Source organism: Ursus americanus, chromosome 23 (assembly GCF_024610735.1).
Source record: "Ursus americanus isolate L20-20 chromosome 23, mUrsAme1.1.p, whole genome shotgun sequence".
Classification (NCBI taxonomy): domain Eukaryota; kingdom Metazoa; phylum Chordata; class Mammalia; order Carnivora; family Ursidae; genus Ursus; species Ursus americanus.
The window spans coordinates 35,211,434-35,224,001 of NC_142149.1; the positions used below are offsets into that span (position 1 = coordinate 35,211,434).

At 44.9% G+C, this 12,568-nt stretch overlaps 1 protein-coding gene across 6 annotated transcripts in view; it reads right to left on the reverse strand.

The window, feature by feature from the left end:
- Nucleotides 1-12,568, reverse strand: part of ACACA (acetyl-CoA carboxylase alpha) — a 280,609-nt gene that overhangs the window by 228,878 nt on the left and 39,163 nt on the right. For 2 of the 6 annotated variants that reach the window (XM_045773203.2, XM_045773202.2), the window contains exons 1-2: nucleotides 8,079-8,354; nucleotides 6,709-6,820 (exon numbers count right to left, since the gene is read on the reverse strand). The exons of 1 other annotated variant lie outside the window; for it this stretch is intronic. The gene's annotated coding sequence lies outside the window, so the exon portion shown is untranslated. Of the gene's footprint in view, nucleotides 1-3,430; nucleotides 3,575-6,708; nucleotides 6,821-8,078; nucleotides 8,355-12,568 lie in introns of those variants that run through there. 3 more of the 6 variants (XM_045773205.2, XM_045773204.2, XM_045773206.2) reach the window with 2 other exon arrangements.

Below are 12,568 nucleotides of genomic sequence, written 5' to 3' on the forward strand. Positions count from 1 at the left end.
AGGGGGAGTGGGAGAGGAAGAAGCAGCCTCACAGCGGAGGAGCCTGATGTGGGGCTCAATCCCATAACGCCGGGATCACGCCCTGAGCCGAAGGCAGGCGCTTAACCGCTGTGCCACCCAGGCGCCCCATTAAAAAGTATTTTTAAAAAAAGAAATTAAGAACACTGCTTGCCTCTGGTGACGGGAACTGGGTGGCTGCAAGACAAGGTTGGAGGGAAACTGTCTTTTTGTATGTTTAAAATTTTGAACTACATGAATGTATTACTCATGTGTTAGCAACTGAGGATTTTCAAATAAGTTTAAACTTTACCAAATTCCATGCCACTCTGATACCTTATCTCATATCTGCCCGAGCATTTAAGGAGATAACAAGTATGTCATTCACTTATTTATTAGTATGTGTTACCGTGTAATTGACTATGAGCTACCTCCTCAATGAAGCTGGGAAAGTTATTATCTCTTCTAATTGTTTTAGATCCACCACCCCCAATACCACACAATGCTGTGTAAACACCAGGCCTTTGCAGGCTGAGTGTTCCCTAGGAATTCAAATGAACATTGGAGTTACAAAACTAAGAGACAGGAGCCACATGCTTATTTCAAATATTATCCCCTAGAAACATTTGGAGGCCTCCAGGTAAAAAGCCATTTTGTGAATTCAAAAAGGTCTGGGATTATGAATCGATTCGTCCTCATAATCTTTTTTTTTTTTTTTTAAGATCTTATTTATTTGACAGAAAGAGAGAGAGCATAAGCAGGGGGAGCGACCGGCAGAGAGCTAGGGAGAAGCAGGCTCCCTGACAAGCAGGGAGCCCAATGCAGGGCTTGACCCCAGGACCCTGAGATCATGACCCAGCCGAAGGCAGACACTTAAAACCTGAGCCACCCAGGTGCCCCTAGGGAGACAGTTTTAAGTTGAAAATAATGAAGAACTCTAAAAAATTAGTTGCCCTGTGATGCATTAGGTCAGATGATGAACTGCCTATAGTTAGAAGTCTTCAACAGGAGTATTAGATAAAATATTCTCATAATGAGTAGAAAACTGGACTAGAAAATTCCTAAGACAAGGGCACCTGGGTGGCTTAGTCAGTTAAGCGTCCAACTCTTGATCTCAGCTCAGGTCTTGATCTCAAAGTCGTGAGTTCAAGCCCCGAGTTGGGCTCTGTGCTCAGTGGGGAGTCGGCTTGGGATTCTCTCTCTCCCTTTGCCCCTCCCCCCCAGGTGGGGACACTTTTTCTCTCTCTCTAAAATAAATAAATAAAATCATTAAAAAAAGAAAGGAAGGAAGGAAGACCGACCGAGGTCTAATTCCAACAATTTTTATTTTACTTCTTTCTTCAACCAAGACTATTAAGATTTTAGCTATCAAAAAAATTTTTTTAAAGAAAGAAAAACACTAGCCCCAGACCTGTTAGACTAGTCTGTGTGACAGGTAAAAAAGTTTTCCTAGTCATTGACTAAAAAGGAAATAGAATGTTACATAGTGATCTACACCTGAACCAGTTCACAGCATTTAAGAGAGGTAAGTATCAGATGAGGGAGTTCTGAGGCTGGCTTCCACAATGCCAGTTCTTTGACATAACCTAGTCATTATCTGATCTGTAAGTTCATTAAACCAAATGCCACCATTTCCCTACTTTTCCTCCCATTTTAAAACAATTAAATCTTATGCTTGATGTATTTCTATTCTGCACTGGTGATTCAAAACAAAACTTGTGGGGCGCCTGGCTGGCTCAGTTGGTGAAACATGTGACTCTTGGTCTCTGGTTGTGGGTTCAAGCCCCACGTTGGGTGTAGAGATTACTTAAAAAAATAAAATCTTTAAAAACAGAACAAAAATAAAACTTCTGCAACACAAGTGAACACAGGCAGATTTGTAAATTAATACTATGCCTTTGACAACTTCCATATGACCACTGTACAATGTTTAATTATTCTTGGATTCACAACAGTCCTCTTGTAATTAGAAAAAAGGAAACTGAGGCAAGAGAAGTGGGAAGAGACTTGCTACTTTGTAGCAAGTAGGCACCCACCTGGACACTGCAGCTGCTGTCCTACTCTACTGGACCACAATACTTTCCTTTGCCTGTCAAGCGGCGCCTGGGTGGCTCAGTTGGTTAAGCATCTGCCTTCTGCTCAGGTCATGATCCCAGGGTCCTGGGATCCAGTCCCATATAGGCTCCCTGCTCAGCAGGAAGTCTGCTTCTCTGTCTCCCACTCCCCTTGCTTATGCTCTCTCTCTCTCTGTCAAATAAATAAAATCTTTTAAAAAAAGTGCCTGTCAAATAGCCCAGAACTCCTCATCACAGGTATCCAAGGCATCTCGAACAAGAAGCAAATCAGAGAATTCCTACTCCCTGAGGAAAAAGAAACTAGGTAACCCAAGCATGTTTCTCAATCTGCACTTTGGGTTGGAAAAAAAAAAAATGAATGAAAAGAGAGATTCAAGGGGACCAACTTCTGAGACTGAAGACCAAATTATTAGGTTTATTCCACCAGACACTGGGAAATTACAGAAACACTGCTTAAGCAGAGATAAAATCAGGAAGTCCTCCGGTCTTTTGATTTCCATCCTAAACTTAGATCCCCAAACAAAAAATTTCTGAAATTAAAGTATTTCCCCTAAGTAGTTATATTCTTATATACTTCTATAAAACCCACAAGTGTTCACTTTCCCGTCTTCATATCCAAAATAATGTTGGCACTGACCCAGGGAGGACCTTCACGCACATTTCCCTCTGAAATCATTAGCTTCACATACACTTTCAAACGTTCTATCTCCAATAGCTTCCCTTGATCAGTATAGCAAACGGGAAGGAGAGTAACAACAGGCATGTACATGTACTACGTCCCTCACAGAAAACATAATAAAATCCCAGGAGCAAGAACTGGCAAGGGACAACTCGCCTGGCCCTGGCCCCCACCACGATACAAAGACAGAGAAGCCAGGGGCTCTGCACTCCACACCTCACTCTGCGAGAGAAAGACTTTCAATGCAACTGGACCTAATCCTCAACATCTCTCTCCCACGTGGATCTTCTCCCTCTCCCGAGCGCCGGGTCGGATTGGAGAGAGGTCTGGAAGGAATCAGCCCACGCCAAGGCTGGGGAGGGGGATGGTGCCGAGCTCCCGGCAGACACCCCCGTTCCTCCTTAGAGGCCCTAGGCTGTACAACTCCCAGTTCCGGGGGCTGAACTCCCACCTCCCACCCAAGACCCCAGTCCCCTCCGCGTCTCCCCAGAGGGGGAATTCAAGGGCCCAGGGCTACCGAGAGGGCTGGGCTGCCCCGCACAGATCCGGACGGGATGGAGCCCGGGCCGCGTGCGGGCGGAAGATGGGAGGCGGCCCCCCCTCCGCTGCCGCCGCCCCTCCCAGGGCCCCGGCTTCTCCGGGTCCCGGATCACAGGCTCTGGGGCAGCCCTCACCTCACCTCAGGGCGAAGGCGTCCGGGGTCCGGCGGCGCCGGGGAGCCCCTGCGCAGAGGCGGTGCTGAGCGGGAGGAGACGCCGGCAGCTCCGGCGATGGCTGACAGGCGCGCAGCACCAGGCCAGCCCGGCACACGGGGAAGGGGCGGGGCCTCACGGGAGGCGGCCCCGCCCCCGCCCCGCCCCTGCCTCCCACCTCAGCGTGCGAGCCCCATGAGGTGACTACGTCCGGGGTTACTCCGGGCCGTTCACCTCCAACCCCGCTCCCGGCTGCGGCGCGGTCTGGCCGGCCTCGAGGAGAGGCGCGGGCCCCGAGGGCCTGGCGACAGCCAATGAGAGGGCGGCGTGGGGCGGGGCGACGTGAGGCGATGCCGATGGTCCGAGCGCCGCTCTGCCATTCGGGGCCCAGCGGCGAGAGGGCGGGCGGGTTCCGGGCGATCGCGGCGCCCCCGGCTTAGCCTTCGCCGCCCCTTTGGCAGGGGCGGGGGCGGGGCCGGCCGGCCTTCTCCTCCTCCTGGCCGTGGCGGAGGGCGGAGGGCGGAGGGCGGAGGGTGGGGGGAAGCGGTGAGAGAAATGGCCCCACGTGCACCTCCCAGCAGGCAGAGAGGCGCTCGGGCCACAGAAAGCGAGGGGCCAGCAGGCTTGCAGCACGGGAAGGGAGTCCAGAACCAAAGAGGCCTGAGCGGGATAGGCAGTGTTCTGGCCTGGAACGACCTTATGGTTTTCAATACTAACCCCTGAGGAGGTGGGCATTGCATCCATGAATTGCCCAGGATCACACAGGCTGGTTTCTGAGTTGGTACAGGCTAACTAACCCCTATTCTGGAACAACACAACCAGCCCCTTGGCTTGCTCAGCAGCCCCAAAGCAGCCCACCCCAAAGGGTTCTGAGTGGGGGATCCTGGAGCATTGAGGGAAAGCCTCAGTAAAGGAAGCTCAGTAAGAAGGGCAGAATGCCAAAGGACAACAGTCCTTTCTGCCTGCCCTGAGCAGAGAAAAATAGAGGGCAGTAAATTCCCGATTTTTCAGATTGGAGCGCGCCTCCCAAACACCATTGTGGTTACACAAGTCACTGAATGGAAGCCAACCAATTTCTCTGGCTTTGCCGGTTACTTCACTGCAAGACGTTCATGATGGCTGTTGAAAAGTAATAGTAACAGGAGAGAGTCCCAGTTTATGATACAATTATTGGGTAGAAAAGAAAACATTGAAGAAAATTGCACTTCAGAAAAACGGGGTGAGTTTAACCCCTTACAAAAATTTAATGAAGTACCCAGAGTACTTTCCTGATCTTTACACAGGCTTGTGCTAAAGGTCTGGAGAGGTATGGTGAATGATGATCCGGTGGGAAGAAGTTCTATGCCAGAGGACAAAAAGTGACTAGGGTAGAAATACACATCCGAGGTCAGAAGTTCTTGGGCAGAAGCAGAGGCAGAAAGATGGGACGACTGATGAACAAGAATAATATTCACCTAGGACTCCTCAAAATACCTTGGTGGTGGCTTCTCTAAGAGTTTACCAGCCTACTTTAGTAGGGACTGGAAACAGAAATTTGGAAAGATTTGGACTTTACAGAGCAGTGAACCATATTTCACAATACCTGTGTCTGTCATTGGATGCATCTGTCAATGAACAGAGATAGGAAAGTTAGAACTTAAAGATAATTGGGCATATTGCTGGAGGAGAGGTGGATGGGGGATGGGCTAAATGGGCAATGGGTATTAAGGAGGGCACCTGTGATGAGCACTGGGTGCTATATGTAAGTGATGAATCACTAGATTCTACTGAAACCAATTATTACACAATATGTTAACTAACTAGAATTTTAAAACTTGATACAAAAATTGTTTTTAAAAATGTTTGGGGGTGCCTGGGTGGCTAAGTCAGTTAAGCATCTGCCTTTGGCTCAGGTCATGATCCCAGGGTCCTGGGATCAAGCCCTGTGTAGGGCTCCCTGCTCAGCGGGGAGTCTGCTTCTCCCTCTCCCTTTGCTGTGCACTCTCTCTCGTTCTCTTTCCGTCAAATAAATAAAATCCTTAAAAACTAATTTTTTAAATAAAAAAAAATTTTTTTAAAGATAATTGAACATAACTTCCTGGTTTAACAAGATGTTTGGCTTGACTAACTAGGGGGAGAAAAAAGGCCCCAGGAAGAGAGAAGCTTTGCCTCTCCCTAATAGTGCTCTCTCAAGCTGGAATGAAGGAAAAGACTTTGGAAAGAACTAAAAATCCTGAGGCTGCCTCTTTTGCTTTTCATATACCTTTCCTATTTCTTATTAAATAATAGGAACTTCGCCCCCAAGAATGTTTCTTTTTTTTTTTTTTAAGATTTTATTTATTTATTCAACAGAGATAGAGACAGCCAGCGAGAGAGGGAACACAAGCAGGGGGAGTGGGAGAGGAAGAAGCAGGCTCATAGCAGAGGAGCCTGATGTGGGGCTCGATCCCGGAACGCCGGGATCACGCCCCGAGCCGAAGGCAGACGCTTAACCGCTATGCCACCCAGGCGCCCCCCAAGAATGTTTCTTAGTGGTGTTGCTGTTTATCAGCCTTAGGAGCACTGCAAAACCAGGGGGTTACTCTCAGAAACTGTTCTTATGTGAAACTTCAGTGAGCCCTTATTCTGTTTTCGTCCTCACTGAATATTTTAAATAATTGAGCCCTGAGAAAAACCAGACAAGGAAAGGCCTGATGAAAGAACTACAGTGGAAGGAAACGAAGGATGAGTTAGAACATCCCAAGACCACTTATACAAGGTCTAGTTATTATCAAATGTTAAGATGAATGGGCAGAGAACTTTGTCTTTAAAACACTACATCTACAATGTCAACAGCTTCTCAGTGCTGTGTTGTTTGGTGCATGCCACAACCTGCCAATCTCTAGTATAGACTCTTCAGAGCTGTACCCTGAGTTCTGGTCACACAAGGCAATACACCTGTAAGAAGTGGAGGAGGAGGAGAGCCAAAGGGTGGAGAGAACTTACTATACAAGATTAATAGGTGCAAGATAAGAGAGTGAATGGAGTGGCACACTTCTAGAAGCTGAAACTAGATGGCTATAATGGGCTGAATTGTGTTCCAAAATTCATATGTTGAAGTCCTTACCCCCATCACCTCAAAATGTGAGTGTATTTGGGGACAGGATCTTTAAAAAGGAAATTAAAATTTAAAATGGGGTCATTAAATGGGCCCTAATTCCAAATGACCTGTGTCCTTATAAGAAGAGATTAGGACACAAGGAGAGAGGGAAGACCATCTGTGAATCACAATTGATGAAGCACTTACCAGGATTGTGGCTCTTATGCTGGAGAAGATGGCCATCTACAAGCCAAAGAGAGAAGCCTCAGAAGAGACCAACCCTGCAGACACCTTGATCTCGGACTTACAGCCTCCAGAACTGTGAAGAAATAAATTTCTGTTGTTTAAGCCACCCAGTTTGTGGTACTTTATTATGGCGGCCCTAGAAAACTAGTACAAGTTCCCAAATACCAAATGGCTTCCAGGTCTTGCAGGAAGGTTATATGAAGGTATCAGGGATTTATCCTAAGCATTCCAGCTACTTTCCATCCTTAGACATGGTCTCTCACCCTACTGTGGGGAAAGTAAGAAGACTCCCGAGCAGTCTCTGTCTTTGAGGTGATTACAATCTAGTTAGGAAGACAAAACTAAACACCAAAACGGTATCTATGTCTTGCTCCTTAGATGATAGCCATGTGGATTTTACAAAAGTCATAGATGGGAGAGGATAAATTCTCAAAAATGAGTAAGCCTTGAAATATATAAACATTATGTGTGTCAATGTCCAAGCCATTTTGGCACTCCATCGTCCATTCTATTTTAGTGTAGGGCAGTGTTTCTTAATGTTCCACTGACCACCTGAAACAGAATCACTAGGTGCTTGTTCAAAATTCCGATTCCCAGCCCCACTGCAGACTTTTTAAAGTAGCAATTATCCACCCTGAAGTTTGACAACAATAGTTTAGGGGTTATCATTATTGTTCCCTCTTTGCTGCTAGTGTCTCTGTTAAACAGCAATATCTCCTACACTTGCACTTCTGAGACAGGAAAGTCTCAGGTCACGCCAGAGTTAAACCAAGGGAGGAAAGAAAGTGCCTCAATAGGAAACAGAACTGTGAAGAGCCCCCTGTCCCGGTGGTTGGCCATGGTTCCAAATTCCTTAGGTAGCAAGGTCAGTGATTAACCTTTACAACAGAGGATAGAGGAAACACTGGGATGTTATTTCCCACGGGCCTCCGGTATATAACATCTACCCTAACCTGGCTTCTAGTTCTTGCCATGCCTATTCTTACCTTTGCTGATGCTAGCCAACTCATTCTTCCTCCCTCCTATTTTCTGAATCCTTCTAGTCCTTGGAAGTCCCATTTTCTCTGAGATCTCTTCTACTTCTCCAGCTTTCACTGACCTATCTCTCCTCTGAATTCTTGTACCAATCTGGTCACCACCACACGGTTCAGCATTTATTAGGCTATCATTTTTTGTGTGTATGGTGGTTTTAGCTCTCCAGTTGAATTTTAATAATCTTAAAGAAAGAGCATTTCTTACAGTTTGGTTCTCCCCTCTGTAGCTCTTAGAGTAGGCTTAGGTATAGATATTAGTAAGTGCTCCACTGACTGAAGTAAAGATTAGCTCTGTACCTGAGAGGCCACTCTGCTCCTGATGTCTGCTTGTCCGTCTTCATGTCACCTCTGGGAGGCAAAGACGCCAGTAGGATATTTGGCTACTTTATAGATGGACAGACTTCATCAAGAAAGTCAGTGCCTTGACCAGAATTGTGGCTCCAGTTGTGAGATAAGGGAAAAAGACATAAAGGCCTTATCTGAACACCACACTTCTTTGCTCTGGTCAGCCATTCGGGCTTGTCCAGAGTTAAGTGCCTGAGGGAACTTCACACCATAAGGTCAGAAAATGTCCTCAGAAAAGCCACTTTATAAGTCTGGTCCAGATGATGAAAGGTAGGATTACACAATGAAGGACATAGTTCACAGTGGAGACTCACCATGATCTTTTCACATGGACACTTGGTTTTCACATGCGTACTTAGGTTTTCACAATTTCAGTTCTCCCTCCCTTCTTGTTATTTAATCCCAAACATCTAGCCCTTATCCATAGTTGGCGGTTACCTAATCTTAGCTGCTTCTTCCACAACACCTTCAAGATCTTTTTTTTTTTTTTTAATCTTTTTAAGTCCTACATACCTCACAACTAAACAGCTAAGGACAGTTTAAAGGGCCCTTTTATCTAGAGGCAGGAAAATGAACGAGATGACTCATTTAGGTCTTGCCCAGTGCTGGGATTTTGACGTTTTATATTGATCAGCTTTACTTTTCTCATCTCTGACCTCACTCTCTTGCAAACCAATGAAAATGTTCCCGGTGAGTTTACTTTCTACTCCTGTCCTCACCTTCTCTTCAGACTTCTCCAGTGTCTCCATTACTCCTTATATATCAGACTCAGCTTTTTCCTGCTATATGTTTAGGCCGCCATCTATCTAACCCAAATAACCTCACTCTCCATTGTATTATTCTGTATGCAACACAATAAATAATAAAATACAACCGGAGTAACTTTTATCAAACCTCTCCTTTCAAGGAAAATTGAGCCATCACTCAACTTCCTTTCATCCTTTTCTTCAGTCTTGAAGTTTTCCTGTATCATAACTTGGACCGGAAGATTTCACAATATTCCTGTCTTTTTTTATTCTCACCTCTAGTCAATACATCAGACCAGAAGGTAGAAAGCCAAGTCCCCAACACAAGCTTTGTTCATCAGTGGGCCTGCTGTCTTGCTGATGTACTGAATTTTCTTAATGAAAAGGAAGAAAGGATAAGGGAAACCAAAAGTGAATGAAAATAAAATGTAGTTTAAATCAATGAATGGGGGGCACCTGGGGAGCTCAGCTGGTTGAATGGCCAACTCTTCATCTCCGCTCAGGTCATGATGTCAAGGGTCCTGGGATGGAGCCCCGCATCAGGCTCTGCACTCGGTGGGGAGTCAGCATGGGATTCTCTCTCCCTCTCCCTCTGCCCTTCCCTGCTCTCATAAATAAATAAATAAATCTTTTTAAAAAAATCTTTAAAAAAAAATAAATCAATCAGTGAATGAGATGGCCATAATAAATCGAACAGCATAGTACTAGGAGTCAATACAGGTAATGAGAAACGAGAGGAGCTGATTCTAGAACTGGCAATCTAAGCCAAAATTCCTCAAGAGCAGCAGGGACTTGTTCTATATTGTAAAGAGCTTGAGCTCTTTAATCAGATAGACCAGGCTTTAAATCTTGACTCTGTCAATAATTAGCTCTGTGACCTTGAGCAAATGACCCCTTTTCTGAGCCTCAGTTTCCTTGTCTATAAAACTGAGGTGTAATAGCTACCTTGGAAGGTTGTGTTTTGGAGGAAATGTTATAACCAAAATGTGAAGTCTCTAACACAGAGCTTGGAACATAACAAGCACACTGAAAATATCACTTCCCCTTTCCCTTCTGTGCTCCCTTCCATCCCCTACAAGTGCTCAGTACAAGAACAAAATATCCTATGGATGGTCACTTCATTCAGGAATGATTATGTTATTAAATTCACCACCCCCCTCACCCAAGGCCAATATTACCAGCTTAACAGGGCATGTGATCAGAGACCTAGAGATCATTTGAATCCTTTACCCTCGTTTGGATGGAGCAAGTAAACAAGAGACCTATGGCCTGAGCTTCTGAAAACCAATGGAAGGGTTAGCACTCTGAGTCCTGTTCAGTCCCATGGCTGTACCACACTGAAAAGGCTCTTTGGCCTCTTTGGCAAGGACATGGGACAACAGAAACTTTCATATATTGCAGATAGAAGTGTAAATGGGGACAACCTCTTAGAAAAGAGTTTGGTATCAATTAGTAAAGCTGAACATACCCTGTCTACCTTATAACCCAGCTTCCATTTCTGAATTTATACTCTAGAGAAGCTTTCATAGCCCAGGAACATTTTTCATTATGGCCCCAAACTGGAAACAACCCCATGTGTCTCAGCAGTAGAATGGGTACATAAATTGTGAGGCATTCATACAACGGAGTGTTACAAAACAATGAGAATGGACAAACTGATGCTACGTGAAATATGGATGAATTTTACAAATATAATGTTGAGCAAAAAAATCCAGACAAAAAGTACGCTTCCTGTCATATAAAGTTCAAAAATAGGCAAAACTCATCTGCAGGAGTACAAGTCTGGATTACAGTAACTCCTGGCGACTGGGAGAGGTCACAAAGAGAGGTATATCCATTTTGTACATAATAAACAGTTTACTTTAAAAAACATAAAGAATGATTCCATTTGGGGAGCCTGGGTGGCTCAGTCGGTTAAGCATCTGTCTTGGGCTCAGGTTATGATCCCAGAGTCCTGGGATCGAGTCCCATATGGGGCTCCCTGCTCAGTGCAGAGCCTGCTTCTCCTTCTCCCTCTGCCCCTCCCCCCTGCTTGTGCTTTCTTTGTCAAATAAATAAATAAAATCTTAAAATAAAAAGAATGATTCCATTTATTTAAGTTCAAAAGCAGGCAATAATAAAAAAGTCTATTTTTAGTGACATAAATACAGATAGTTCACTATTTTTAAAAAGCATGGGTAAATAATGATTGGGAGGAGGGAAAAAAGTGTGCTCAGAAAATAAACAGCTTCTAGGACACTGACGATGTTCAATTTCTTCATTAGGGTGATGGCTACATAGTGTTCCCATTATTATTACTATTATTATTAAAACTATACTTATGTTCTATATAGTCTTCTATATGTATGATACATTCCACAATAAAAGAATTTAAAATAAATAAAACCTACCAACTCAAAAGCATGCACCTTTAAAAGAAAGGAGAGCAGAGCATGGCATTAAGATAATAATTTTAGAGCTGTAAGAGGCTTTCAAAATCATCTTGTGTAACCATCTCAAGAAACCAAAATAGAGGCCAGAGAAGTTAAGCGACTTACTCAAAGGGATTCAGTCAATTAGAGCCTAATCTAGAACCTAGGTAAACCTCCTGGCATCTTGTCCAGTGCTCCTCCCACAGACCCACCCTGATTGATCCATCCAGTCCTAGTTTCCAATTGTCTTCCAGAGTCACATCTCTCACCTGCACACATCAGAAAACTCACCTATGGTAGAGCTTTCTTTTTTCCTCCTGAATTACAAAGCTTTGCTGTGGAGAAAGGAGATCGGGAGAGATAATCCTCTCCTCTACAAATACTCTAAACACTTTGAAAACCAGTCAAAATATCTAGTAGTACAGAAAGAGACCCAGACATTTTGCCTTGTTAATGCAGCTCTCTTGCTTCTCTGTATCCCACAGTACAGCTACACCAACATGCAGGCTGACTTTTGTGCCTTTGAGACACAAAGAAAAAAGGAAGGGTCTGAAAATTGATAAAAGAAAACTCTTCCACTTTATCTTTGTCCAAGCACGAGGTTTCCTTTGGGAAGAGCGAGCTCTTCTGCCACCTTGTGACACAGAATGACAATACCGAGCCCTAGATCCTTTCCTACTCCTGCTCCAGGGGGCAGCACTGTAACGTGGCATCTAGGAAGGAACTCATCTACAGAATATTTCAAATAGACAGATGGGGTTGGGGCGGGGGGTATCTGATATCATAAGGGAGCAGAGAATCATGTAATCATGTTAAGGAAAGAGTAAGCAGAAATCATGAAACTTGGGAAGGGCAATGGAGCCCCTTATTCTGCCCTAACCACCTGCCCTGCGAAGAGAATCAGGCAATTGCAGCAGGGAAAAAGGGAATGAGGCAGTGTTGCTCTGGGCCAACAAAGATCTGAGGCACTTATGTTCCCTCCACTCAGTGGCCTCGCTTCTCTGTTTCTTTCCACAGCGAAACATCTCGAAAAAGGTTATGTACACTTTTTCACCTCCAATTCCCTCTCAGCCCTCTCTTGCTTCCGCCACTCTGCTGGAACTGCTGGCACAAAATTGTCAAACCCACTGCTACTGGCTTTATTCTTACACAACCTCTCAACACTTGACCACCTGATTCCTTCCTTGCAAGACTGTTCTTTATTGGCTTCTATGCCATCCACTCTCCTGGTTTTCTTAGCTCAGCTGTCACCTCCTCAGAGAAGTCTGTCCTGATCACTGTAAAT